Source organism: Choristoneura fumiferana, chromosome 27, assembly GCF_025370935.1.
Source record: "Choristoneura fumiferana chromosome 27, NRCan_CFum_1, whole genome shotgun sequence".
Lineage (NCBI taxonomy): Eukaryota > Metazoa > Arthropoda > Insecta > Lepidoptera > Tortricidae > Choristoneura > Choristoneura fumiferana.
Window position 1 is genome coordinate 6183698 of NC_133498.1, and position 14840 is coordinate 6198537.

The 14840-nt window shown below is 35.9% G+C and overlaps 1 protein-coding gene across 3 annotated transcripts in view; it reads right to left on the bottom strand.

Moving 5' to 3' along the window:
* Dll (homeotic protein distal-less) overlaps positions 1–14840 on the bottom strand; it is a 132462-nt gene that overhangs the window by 93976 nt on the left and 23646 nt on the right. The window lies entirely within an intron of this gene.

Below are 14840 nucleotides of genomic sequence, written 5' to 3' on the forward strand. Positions count from 1 at the left end.
TGGACCACAGTCTATGCAGGGTTTTATTAAGTAGTATTTAAAATTGAAAATTCTGATGCTGCGAGGTATTTTTGTTTTGAATATGGAATAACAACCCATGTTTTGATGTAGGCAGGCGACAGGCTAGCAACCTGTCACTGTGGTACCGTTTTTGTCAAACTTAAAACCTAAAATTGCTAAAAGTGGCTCCGAAGCGGTAATGTTTCTGTGCTCTACCTACCCCATTTGGGAATACAGGCGTGATGTTTGTGTTTGTGTGTGTATGTTTTGATGTAGTTTATTAAATTAGAACATACTTTTGATACTGGCCGAAAATAAATATTTTAAAAAGGAACAGCGAATCATTTTTATTCCGATTTTTATTTGAAATAAGAATTATAGTGTGTATGTTTTACTTACTATTTAAGTTAAAGCAGATAAGCGTTTTTTTGTATTCAATCTTTACATTGAGCAATTAAACGCATATTATAAACGGTTATTAAATACTTAATCATCCATACTATATAATATTATAAATGCGAAAGTATGTTTGTCCGTCTTTTACTTAAGATAGTTTATGGGCAGAGAGTGACATAGGCTACTTTTTATCCCGAAAAAATGCACAGTTCCCGAGGGAACAGCGCGCGATAACCGAATTCTACGCGGGCGAAGCCGTGGCCAAAAGCTAGTTGGTCATAAATGTGACTAAAAGCACATTATAACGAGATTTCGATTTTCTAAATAATAAATATTTTCTTAATTATTATCTAGTAATTTATTTGTGAACATGATTAAATGTAGAAAAAAAGGGAATAAGTAATAAAAACTTTACTTTAAGTAGGTATTATATGTTTGACAAGTGCATGTACTGATGCATTATAAAACGACAACGAGAATAGTGACATTGTAGCTTCCCATGGCTCCCATCATACAAATTAAATACATATACATACATTCAGTTGTCGGCATGGACAGACGGACGGACGAAACAATGGCGTATGCCGTGAGGCGGGCACACCCCTATAGTGATGTGGCCGAGTCGCGTAGTGATGGGACAGTGTCGATAGATAGTAATCGACATCGATTAACAGTATTTTTCTGCATATGTTTGGTGCGAATTTTACTAAAATATAACACTAATCTATAGCTAACTGCCGTTATGAAGTAAACCCTGACACATTGCAAAACTATGAAGTTTTTGAATAAGTAATCCCTACTAATATTATAAATGCGAAAGTAACTCTGTCTGTCTGTCTGTCTGTCTGTCTGTTACGCTTTCACGTCGAAACCACTGAACCGATTTTGATGAAATTTGGTATATACATATTTTGAACCCCAAGGATCAACATAGGATACCTTTTATTCCGGTAGAGGGCGCCACCGCGCGATAAACTAGATCCGCGCAGACGAAGTCGCGGGCTTAAGCTAGTAACAATATAAATCATAGACAAAAATGCAAGGCTTCCTGGTTGCGTGCGACAGAGTAGTAAATATAGCATTTTTTTTCAATGGTTGACTTTATTAATAACCAAGAACTTCATAGTTTTGCAATGAGTCAGGATTGACTATTTAGCGGCCAGACACTATAGTGGGTTGTAAAATTTCATCATCATCATCATCATCCCCAGCCAATGTACGTCCCACTGCTGGGCACAGGCCTACTCTCTGAGTGAGAGGACTTGATCGGATTGGGAACTTCACACACACCATTGAATTGCTTCGCAGGTTTGTGCAGGTTTCCTCACGATGTTTTCCTTCACCGCAAAGCTCGTGGTAAATTTCACATGTAATTCCGCACATGAATTTCGAAAAACTCAGAGGTGCGAGCCGGGGTTTGAACCCACGATCCTCTGCTTGAGAGGCCATAGGTCAAGCCATTCGGCCACCACGGCTTCCTGTAAAATGTACATATAATAAAAAAACTATAGACTTCCTTAAAGTATTCCGGATAGGAAATACCTACGTATTTACATTTACTAATGGGAATATAATAAAAGCAATTGAAACTATATTATGTACCAACACAACAGTCAGTGCCCTGACAGGCAATGTATCGCCTAAACCAGCGCCGGAATTACGAGGTCTTTTGACCTTGGAACAACGAAGGAACGAAAGCCATAAAAACAGAAAAAGACTGAAAAAAAAAAAAATCTATTGTGAGAATCCCTCCCTTGTCGGGGCTCCAAGACTGTAGCCCAGGACGCCTTCCCCTGAATTCGGCCCTGGCCTAAAACACTGGAACTAGTCTTGAAATATGGTGGAAATATACTATGGTAACTTTATGGACAATATATATGTAAGTATTAAAATATCTTGACTGCCATAAAGCTGGACTATACTTCGTTTTTTGTAGCATTAGAAAGAAGGTAAGGGATCTTGACGTGTCTTTATATTGAAAAACACTTTTTAAAAATAACTCACAGCAAATAATGTAACAATTAGAATGGACATTATGATCATTGATATGCTTTTGGTATCATAAGTAATAGTTACTGTTTTTTTTAAAACGTTTTGAGATTGTTTACCCTTTTTACGTCTAGATTGTTTACCCTTTTTCTAATGTTAAAAAAATGAAGTATAAAAAGGGTTTTTGAAATAACCACTGGATAGTAAACTAGTCTATTTTCCACAGACATAAGCCGCGGGCGATAGTTCCGAAAAACCGGTAACTGAACCGAACCGGTTATCGGTAATTGGGTAACCAAACTTTTCTCGCGTGTTCCTAGAGAAAAGAAAAAAGAAAGAGCTAGAAGAGAAATAAAAAGCTATATCAATAATTTCGAGTTTGTATTAGAGTCTATATCGTAATGATTGTCTAAAAGAGACCGGTTTTAAGCGATAAGACCTTCTATTTTCCTCTCATAATAAAAAAAAGTTTTAATTTAATTTGTCTGGTTTGTTGTTGTTGGGTCAAATCTTGTAAACATAATTTTGATCCACTTCCAGTGGTCGGATTGACGTGAAATTTGGTTTAATACATACATTATGTAAGTTGGATGACAGTGCAACTACATTCCATAAAAAGTGTAGTCAGCAAAAAATGTTATCACATATTTATATAAAAAAATATTTTTATAACAGAAGTTTGTTATTTTTAACTCAATTCTGATTTGCGGTTTTCTTAGAATATTGTATTGTATTCGACGACCGGATGGGCAAGTAGTTAGAGAAACTGACTACGAAGCTTGAGGTCCCGGGTTCGATTCCCGGCCGGGGCAGATATTTGTGTGAATAATACCAATGTTTTTTTCTCGGGTCTTGGATGTTTAACAGTATGTTTATCCGTTGCCTAGTATCCATAGTACAAGCTTTGCTTAGTTTGGGACAAGGTCAATTGGTGTCAAGTGTCCCATCTTTGATGAATTATAACTGTGTCCCATGATATTTATTAATTATTTTTAACTGTATTTCGCACGAGTTCGTGTCAAAATAAAAGGTTAAACTTACAGAGTGCAAATAGACAATAGCAGCCATCTTTCTCTTAAGCAATAAACACAATCATAAAACCGTACTATTTAAAATTCACAACAACATTAAAATACTATTAACGATTAATAAGCAATTAAAAGAGTTTAGTCGTTAATTCAGTGTTTATTACCTGATTATTACATTGAAAATTGGCATGTTTATTGAAGCAAAGTGAGAATTAACTAATTCCATTGTATGAGTTTTCTTTTGATTTTTACTTAGGTACAGATGTAATAATCCTTTCGTATCGTATTGTCTCGGAAACGTTGGTATTCGTTATGCTACTTCAGTCAGCCTCAGTATCCACTAAGACAGCGTAGGGGAAGGTCACATCGAGGGATTAATAATCGATATGGATAGGTTTGTAAGTTAAGATTGTTATTCGATTAAAAAAATATATATCACGGGACAATTCACACCAATTGACCTAGTCCCAAAGTAAGCTTAGCAAAGCTTGTGTTATGGGTACTAAGCAACGGATAAATATAATTATATAAATAGACACATACTTAAATACATATTAAACACCCAAGACCCGAGAACAAACATTCGTATTTTTCATACAAATATCTGCCCCGACACGGGAATCGAACCCGGGACCTCAAGCTTCGTAGTCAGGATCTCTAACCACTAGGCCATCTGGTCGTCAAATTTTTGCTTACACTACATTCTCTATACAATTTGATCGTGAGGGTTATAATAGCTCAGGAAGCCGTGGTGGCCTAGTGTTTTGACCTTTCGCCTCTCAAGCAGAGGGTCGTGGGTTCAAACCCCGGCTCGCACCTCTGAGTTTTTCGAAATTAATGTGCGGAGTTTCATTTGAAATTTACCACGAGCTTTGCGGTGAAGGAAAACATCGTGAGGAAACCTGCACGAACCTGCGAAGCAATTTAATGATGCGTGTGAAGTTCCCAATCCGCACTGGGCCCGCGTGGGAACTATGGCCGAAGCCCTCTTGTTTTGAGAGGAGGCCTCTGCCCTGCAGTGGGACGTATATAGGCTGGGATGATAACAGCTCAGAGTGATATACTTCAAACTCTTCGTTTGATATTTTCACTAATAAATAAAGTATCATGTTTATGTACAGAATAGGAATTCGTAATATAAATTATTTAGGAACCAAAGTATGAGCCAGATGCAATCTATTTTGACTTTTCTTCTAAACATCATTTTGCTAACAAGACATTTTGCTTGTGAGATATTTTTAGGGCAGCTTGCTTTCTAGGCAACTCGCTCATTATAAATAAATAAATATCATGGCTTGACATCAATTTACCTGGTTTCAAAGTAGGCAAAGTTTATGTTATGGTTACTTAGCCATGGATACACAAACTACTTAGAAAATTACACATTAAACACCCTAGACTCGAGAACAAACATTGCTATTTTTCGTAGGTACAAATATCTGCCCCGACCGGGTATTGGACGGATTTCTACCCATAAATTATACTGTGGCCAAATCCAAGTCACAAAATGTCGTTTGAGCGCGGATATAAAACTCAAAGATGGAAATATAATATTTTTAAGTAGAGCCACTTTCTACGCCGGCCGTGTCCCGCCCACCGTAACGCCTACCGAAAACCGAATAAGAGCCGACCGGCAAAAAACAATAAAATCTTTTTCCTTCAACAAAGAGCGTTTTTTAAAAAACCTCGAACAGCGCGGACGGGCGGGTGGAACGCTGACGTTTGACTTTTTTTTTTATTACGAATGTATTTTGTTTACCTGAAGGCTTAAAAAGCCTGAAACTAGCGGATAGTTAGACAAACAGGGGAACATTTTTTCATTTAATCTTATGTTTTTTTTGTTATTCCGAAGGTTGCCATTAAATAGACCATATCACATTAGAAAAAGACATTAGCTAACCCACCGAAAACTGTCAGATTATCGACCAAGACGTTCGCCAAATGCCGTGTCTTAAGCAACCTCGACATTGGCAGAATCATCAAAAAAATGATAGAGCCACTTTTTTCTAAATTTGAATTGAATTGATAAAAGATTCTACCTTGGTACGTAATTAATTTTTATTATAATGTATGGACTGACCAACTTATTTGTGAATCGAAAAAGTTTTAATCTCGTTTGTATAAAGTGTAGTATTGCTTGGTCTGATTCACAGATAAGTTGGTCAGTCTATGCCTACTCTGTTTCTAATTTTTTTATTCGTTCATATTCTTGTTTTTGTTTTGAAATTTAAAAAAAAAATTTAACGCCCGTCTATCCTGCCAGTAAGAAAGTAAAACCAGCCAGTTCTGTCGGAGTAAAATAATAAAAAAATCCATAAAGAGGTGCGCATACCTTAAGCATGTATTAAAGAGTATGGGAATCAAATTATTATTTTTAATTACATTTACCGCTAAAATTAAGTTGCTATATCATGACTTGTTTAGGAAACTATAGATAAAATAATATTTTTATGGCCACTTTGTGGTTTGTGTTAATAACCTATTAAAAATAATTTAAACATAAGTTAAAATTACTTCGTCGGTCGCTGAATGTGGTGGGATCTTGTAATGCAGTTGTACGCCGTTTTTCGATGTCAATGTCTATTATAAGAATATTGCTCACTTAAAAAAGCATAGAGTTAAGCTAGAAATACGATGACAGATAAAACCGGAAGACAGTTACCGTAGATCTTGGTAAAGAAGAGGTTTGTAAGTAAAATAATTTCTGCTCTACGATGGACAATAAGTAAAATCAAATGTAGTTCACAACATTGGTTGTTTTTCCATCGAGAACAGTCAGTACCTACCCCTAGTGTAAGTTTTCGGTTACAAAATACGTCTCGATCGCGTTCGCGTAAAATCTCAATTTGTATGAAAACACGAACATCGCAAACGTTCCACTAGAGGCGCTGTTCGTGTTTCCATACAAAATGAGATTTTAACGCGAACTCGATCGAGACGTATTTTGTAACCGAAAACTTACATTAAGGGCATAGATCTCAGTCGGAATACGATGACATCAGAAGTGTCAATCAATTATTGTATTAAATGTGTGACATTTTCATACACAATAATAATGGAACTTAATTATTTAGAGTCAAATGTCAAAATAAAAAATGTATGGCTGTAAGGTACTGAAGCTAATTTAGAGAGTACGATAAATACGAACTTTTGCATTAAAATACTATGTAAAACCATTATGTACTACATCTCGATGGTGAAGTACCAATGCCTCCTAACTGAATGACTTTTGACATGCAATTGGGGACCTTAGCACCCCGTAACTAAAGCTAATTTGCATTTTCGAGATTTATCAGTTAGGAGGTATTGGTAATTCACAGTTAATCTGTTCAGTCATCAGCACCAATATCTGATACAACAAATCGTGCATAAAGATCTGATACGATTCTATTTCTAGGGTCGGTAGGACGTGTCAGATATTTTTGCACGCTCTGCTGTGGCAGATGTTAATGTAGGTGACTGTACAGACCTTTTCCGCATGATAACAAATACAACTCGAAAAATTAACCAAATAAAGTTCAGCCATTTTGAAGTGACGCGCGAACAACATACCTTTCCTAAAATATTTTTTATTTAAATAGATACTAGCAAATAATTCATTAATTCAATGGTGCGTGTGAAGTTCCCAATCCGCACTGGGCCCGCGTGGGAACTATGGCCCAAGCCCTCTTGTTCTGAGAGGAGGCCTGTGACCAGCAGTGGGACGTATATAGGCTGGGATGGATGGATGGAAATATATACTAGCCCGCGCTGCCCGCCACTCCATTCACATCCAATTTTCCGGGGTAAGAACTATCCTATGTTCTTCTTTGGAACTCAAACTATTTGTGTACCGAATTTCATCTAAATCTGTTAAGCGGTTATGACGTGAAGAGGTAACAAACATACCGACATACAAACCTTTGCATTCATAATATTAGTAGTATAGTTTACAAACCCAGGTGGTAAATAAAGGACCCACGTTATGGACCCCGGGGGCGACACTAGTGGGGGCGGGGTCCCAAAATCGTAGAGCAGGGGTGTGTCACGTAGCCTAAGGTACCCGCTAATCGTCAGATCTAAGCTTGGTATCATCGAGTCGAGAAGTGATCCACAAAAGGATTACGTGCTTGGGTCATTATTCGAGTATCTCAACCGCCTCGTTTTCATGCTCCCATTCTTTATAAGAATGGACTATGTCGTATATTTATATTTGATTTGAACGGTTTCTTAGTTACAGTTGTTGATGACTTGGACTGTCATTCTTAATATATGTTTATCCCATCGAGTGGCGATCTCACAGAAAATCCGTTTCGTGAAACATGTTCTTCGAGCTACACCAACTTCCTCAGGAGACTCTCCATAATTATGTTATTATGTTCGGAAGGAAAATACGAACAAGATTGGCTGCCAAGATCAGAGCAGTTCCTAAACCCCCCCCCAGACAGCCTCGACACGGTACAGACGGGAGAGAGTTCAGTCCCGGAGCCAGAGGCCAAGCAAGGGACTATTCGGTATCGAAAACCAAATGGGAGTTTGGCATTGTGGTCCGCCGTCTCGGACAGGTACATTAACAGATTAGGACAGACAGTGGACTCCTGTGGATCCGACACCTGGACCAGCTACTCCCTGCTGCTCTGATTCACGGCGGAGGCGTGCCACATATTTGATTTGAATGGTTTCTTAGTTACAGTTGTTGATGACTTGGATTGTCATTCTAAATATATGTTTATCCTAATAAAGAGATGTGAGTACATTTTATCCATTTTAGTTACATTTAGTTGGAAGAGCCCCGACATTGTCACTTCAAAGTTGAATATCTCAAAAACGGCTGAACCGATTTCGATAAAACATGTCGCTAGAAAACCTGATTTCAAATAAAAAAACAGCATTCAAATCGGTCCACCCGTTTAAGAGCTGCGGTGCCACAGACAGACACATAGACACACAGACACACATAGCAGTCAAACTTATAACACCCCTCTTTTTGCGTTGGTGGTTAAAAATCAATTTAAGCAGCCATTTTTCAGAAATTCTGAAATAACCATGATGGGCCCTTTTCAACTTTCCTAAACCTGTTAGGTTAGATTATTTACTCGTAAATAGATCGTAGATTGCTATGGTTATGGAAAGAACTATGCTTGGAGTTTCTTTGCGCGATAGAATCCGGAATAAGAAAATTCGTCGAAGAACTAAAGTCTATAGCTGGAAAAATATGCAAGTTGTAGTGGAATTGGGCGGGCCACATCGCTAGAAGAACAGATAATCGTTGGGGGAGAAAAGTCCTCGAGTGGCGACCACGAACCGGAAGACGAAGCGTTGGCAGCCCTCCCTTCAGGTGAACTGACGACATAGTGAGAGTTGCGGGTAACCGGTGGATACAAGTGGCGAGTTGTCGTTCATTTTGGCGTTGGAGAGGCCTTTGTTCAGCAGTGGACGTCCTCCGGCTGATGATGATGATGATGATGATTTACTCGTAAGTAGTCAATAATGATAACCATTCATCGACACACAACATATGGGCTTGGTTCATAACTTATTGATACATTTTACGTGACAGATACATGATTATTTCTCAAAAAGTTGTCCATTTTCAATTGTTCACTTATAAAAAAAAATCCTGACACTATTTCGACACAAAAAATAAATAATGGTGTGTTTTATGTACCTACGAACCCCTGTGGTAAAGCTGATAAAAAATCAGATAGTCTTTGTTGGGTTCAATAGAAAGTTTCGATGTAGTTACAAGATTGCGATTGCGTGCCTGCATTTCCTCACATGATTTCGTTACGTTTTCCTGACGTCAAGAAATTTTGGCTGTGTTATAATATAACATGCAGTTTATGTTTTGTGATACCTCGTCTTTTGTGTTAATAATTTCTTGACAAACTTATTTCTTGTCAATTTCATGACGGGACAACTTTTTGAGAAATACTCGTATGTGATGCCGTCTCTATTTATTCGAACAGAAAAACAGAGGCAGCATCAAAAATACCTGACACACGATTTATCAATGAGTGAAACCTAAATGAGGCCGCGAACGTATTGAAATAACTCAACAACTTTCATTATTAACCTTAATTTAACTCAATCAATTAACCACTTGTCTCCCCGCCAGTACACGTGCGTACGCGCCGCGGGCAAAAGTTTTACGAAAACTTGAAAAAAATACTTTTATAACCTGCAATTAAAAATGCTTTGACGCTGTTATTAAAGTTTTTGTCAGTCACGCAGTCGCCGGTTATAGTCCGAGCAGATGTTAGGGAAATGAGGTTTTTGTGGCAATTTTCTAATCATCCCTACTATAATATAATAAATGTGAAAGTAACTCTGTCTGTTTGTCTGTCTGTCTGTTACCTTTTCCCGCTTCAACCGCTGAACCGATTAAGACGGAATTCAATATGGAGATAGTTGGAGTCCCGGGGAAGGGCGTAGAATAGTTTTATCCCGGTTAATTGTATAGTTCCCGATAGCGATAAACGAATTCCACGCGGACGAAGTTGCGGGCAGCAGTTAGTACGAAATATGTTATATATGTGATAGTTTGTCCGTGCATGTGTTTACGCTATAACCTAAATAACTTAAACAATTGAAAACCACAGACAATATAATTCAAAGTTTGATATCTTGAAAATGGCTGAACCGATTTTTATCAAGCATGGGTGGGTACGGTCAAGGACTTTAATTCATGAGCCATCGTGGAACCATTTCACAGTAAACTTCAAGTCATATCGCATTACATACTTGGAAAATCGTAATGACTTTTCATTTGAAAAGGTTCATAGTGGCTCATGGATAAAGTCCTTGTCCTCATGACATGAATCAGTTTATTCGACTACAAATTCAAACTCAACGTCAAAGCTTTAGGATGACCAGAAACAAAATCGTGGGTAAAAATATTCTAAAGTTTACTTGTAATTTGACATATAAATTTGTATATTCTTTAATGAACGCCAAGTAGTATCAAAGGTTAGTAAAACTGGTTTTAGACTCGGCTTCGAAAGCAAGTTAATATTAAGGTCATGTGTCAGTTTACTACGTTAAAAAATAAATTAAATAACTATAAAAGAGATAAAAAAGGCAGTTATTTAATCGCTCGAAAGGGACGTGGTTAATCTCAAACCAATTTAAATAGACTGCAACCACTGTTACATGTTAACATGATTTAGAAAATTTAACCCTTGATATAAAAAGAGGAGTGTTATAAGTTTTATATCAATGTCTGTCTGTTAGTCTGTCTGTCTGTACCTATGTAGCACCGTGGCACTCAAACATAGACCGGTTTCGATATGTTCTTTTACGTGAAAGGTACAAGGCACGGTGGTTCTTAACTATAAGGAAATTTTATCACAATACATTTTGTTTTTAGAGGCCTAACCAGTCCTCATAACCATGTTTCATTAAGTTTTTCAAAGCTGTTTACTTCAATTAAAAAATAAACGTTCATTTCATAAATTAACTACTAATCCTGCTTATATTATTACTTGATTATTTTAATTTAATAGTAGTTTTAGTCCTATGGATATTTTGTATTTTATTATATGTAATTAAACTCCTTTTTTAAGACCTATCTAATTATACCTCACGCGCCAGCTTACGATACAAAAATATTTTCTTGATTATTTACTTAGTTAAGCTAGACAATTATTTACATTTGTTTTGGAAATTAAATTCATGCTAATTTATCCCAAAAACTGTTCCAATGTCAATACGAATATTTCTTTAAAATACATTTTAAAATAAATTAAGAATAAAAAAAAATATATATATCAAATTGTGTTTGTATGTTTGTGTGTATATTTATCAGTCTTTCACGTCGAAACGGAGCGACGGATCGACGTGATTTTAGGTATAGTAGTTTATGGACCAGAGAGTGACATAGGCTACTTTTTATCCCGGAAAAACGCACAGTTCCCGAGGGAACAGCGCGCGATAACCGAATTCCACGCGGGCGTAGCCGCGGGAAAAAGCTAGTATTCATATAAAATAATAATTATATCATTTATAAATAAATAATTTTAGTGTTGTTTTATGATTCAACAATTATATCAAAGGAGCGTTAGAGCGACCCGAGTATGTTCTGCGGTCCTAGTAAAATCATAACCCTTCGCCTTTACTGGGTAAAACAAACCATTAAATTAGTATAGTATGCCCTATAAAAAATAAATCCACATAAATAATTATAGGGTTGTCAACTATGCTAACGCAAACAAACGGCTTAAGGTTGTCAACAAATAAATTCCAACTTAATTACGTTAACTAAAACTCGTTTGTAACCATATCAACTCATTACACACTTAACAGTTATTTACACACAGTCATTTAATTTGCTCCTTGTTCTTTCTAGTAAGATTTATTGACAAACCAACTTATAACAAAACTGTGATAAACAAAAGACCTCCTTAACTCAAGTGCTGTAAAGTTTTAACTGACTGCAATACTAAAATTTTACCAGTTCAGTATACGAAAGTAAAAAATTATAAATTGAACCTTATGCGTAACTATTAAAGTCCTTGTTGATTGCTTTTGATATCGTGGTAATTATTAAACTAACCAGTATAAAGAGACCCATGGGTCTTCATATGAAGACCTCTTTATTGGTATATTTTTGGTCATATTAAAGGGGATGTGTAGAAGACCAATTAATTTTGGTCTAGCATGAATTTATAGTTTTGAAGTTCGAATTGGAGATTTTGACCAATTGTTGTTAATACGTTGATGATATGTTCAAGTAATTTTAATATTATGATATGTGGTTAGTATTGTTTTTGTCTGTATGTTAATCTAAAACAGTTTAATTTAATTTTCGAATAAAGAGATCTACAGTTGTCACTTTTTTTTACTTTTTACAAGTTACGTGCTTTATCAAATTTTATTGTCAAATCTTGGTCAAAATGATTTTAACTGCGTATTCCATTTAAATTTAAGTTTTGCTGCAATGCCATCAGAGCTGTATTTAGGCACCAAACTTCAAATAAATCTTACCTTGTAAGAATCTTGCTGCTGCAAGGATTGATCAGACCTACTTTGTTACCTACTTTGTTATTTTGTAAGTTTTATTTCTTTGTTTGTTACTGACTTTGTTAGTAGACAGCACAACAAAGCTAATTAAAGGGTTAAAAACCAATTTTATCTATAGACAGTGTCTAGGTGAAATATAGGTTTGTGGTGTAATATGATATAGAAGTCCTTTAATTCTGGGCTTTACGAGGTTAAGGCGTTAGGCACAGGTTTGGCCTTACATAACTCTCAATGGTGAAGACTCTAACCTTCATATTCCGAAAGTGGATTAGAAATCATTTTGGGAAGCGTGTTGTAAAATCGACCTTGGAGCATTGACCGGTCTAAAGGAAAACGTGTGTCGGAAAATTATAATTTACGGTTCAATTTCCTTCGCACGTAACGCGAGGAAGACTGTTTTTTGCCGTTGCGTGTTTGGATTTAGAACGCGATTTGAAATTTTTCTTTTTATTCCAATTGGGTTTTTTTGTGAAACTATTTATTATACAATTTACACTCCCAGACCAACACCGTATCAACTAAAAATAATACACCATTTTAATTTAGACCTTCCAGAAATTTGATTTAAGTCTAAATTAAAATGGTGTATTATTTTGAGTTGATGCGGTATTGGTCTGGGAGTGCGATTATTTGTGTTAAGAAATAAAAGTACTGGCTGGGAGTATATTTTCATGAATTAATGAAGAGACTACCTACTGAAAAAAATACTGAACAGGTATCTATGTCAGTAACTGAACCAAAATAAAATCAAACATTTTAGATAGCTGATAACAATTCTGACGAGAAAATTTCTACACAATCTCACATCACCATCTCTTGAGTAGGTACGTCCTACTACCGGCACAGATTTCTGAGAAAGAGAGCATGGGCTGTGGCTCCCACGCGGGCTAGGTGTGAAACGAGAACTTCACATACATCATTGTGTTATATGTTTAGCTCGTGGTAAATTTGAAAGCTATTTTTGAATTCAAATTTGGAAAAATTCAGATGTGCGAGCTCGAGTTCGAAGCTATGATCTTCAACTTGAGAGGACACAGGTCCAACCCATTAAGTGACTTTTTTTTATTACTCGTAATTATTTGGACAAACACAAATAAAAGTTCAAATGATAAATTTTATTGTATGTTAAACTCCCAAAAAACAACCATAAATCTTGAACTAATTCCTAATTCAAAATGCGCAGTACATTCTGAATTTCCCTGAACGTTAAACTTTGATGCGTCGCTGGGTTGCCGCGCTAAAAAATTCACTCCGGGCTAAATTGTAGTGCCGCGAAGACTGATTAAATATTTAACGCTGCTATAACTGGCAGTGTTTTGACGTCAATTTGTATTTCGAATCGAATAGGGATTTTCAGTGTGAAAATTAGCGTTTAGAAGTTAAGTAACGTTTCTATAAATGATATTCAAATGGCGTTCTTTTTACGATTTATCGCACGATTAAATGCTGTCAAGGGTTGCACTTTTAAAAAACAAAAAAAAACTTTAACAGTTGCTTAGATTCAGTATGTACGTACATGGTAATTCATCGAATATTTATTCGTTTCGTAACTCTATGTTGCTTCGTACATTAAATTACTTTTATATAAAAAAGTTGCTCATCAAAATCAATATAGGTCAAATGTCACCTAAACATACTAAAGTTGCCATACCGAAAAAACATTTTCTACCTACTTAACAATTTGTCGCCTCTATATGACATTAAACGTTTTTAAGTGGCTTCCAATATTTTATGATAATGATAGCTTTACAAAAAAAAGTTAACCGTTATTTCGTAAGAAAATTACAGGGTGTCACCGCTGTGGTGTCATAATTTTATTATACGGCAATTTGAGTTTAAATTTGTCATATTTTGATCGGTTAATTTGGTGATAAAGTTTTGTCATTTCATTATAGTCGAAGTACGAACGAATTCATATTGTATTGTATACTCGTGAAACTATGGGCATTGCAGGAATATGAGAGCCACACTTAGTTTAATTTATCAGAAGATTAATTTTATATGTGACTAGCTGTTGTCCGCGACTTCGTTTATCGCACGTCTTCGGGAACATTTTTTTTTGGCATATAAGTATCCTATTATTTATTCTGCCCTTCTAATTATGTTGTATCTATGCAAAACTTCATGGCGTTATTCAGTAGTTAAGTCACATTACTAATTTTTGATAGGACCGAAATTATTAAATCCTGAAAATAGTTTTTTTGTAAAGAAATACGAGTACAAAGTTATAATCTACCTATAAACAAAAATACATTAAAAAATTACAAAAAATAATCTTGATAGAAGTGGTATAGAAGTGATTACTTTGTACTTATTTCTTTTGAACAGTGTACCTAATATGCATAAAGACATTACTAAAACTTATAAAATATTAACTTGCTTCCGTAAATTTTGTCTAATGACACAAAGTAAAGTCGGCGTCAAAAA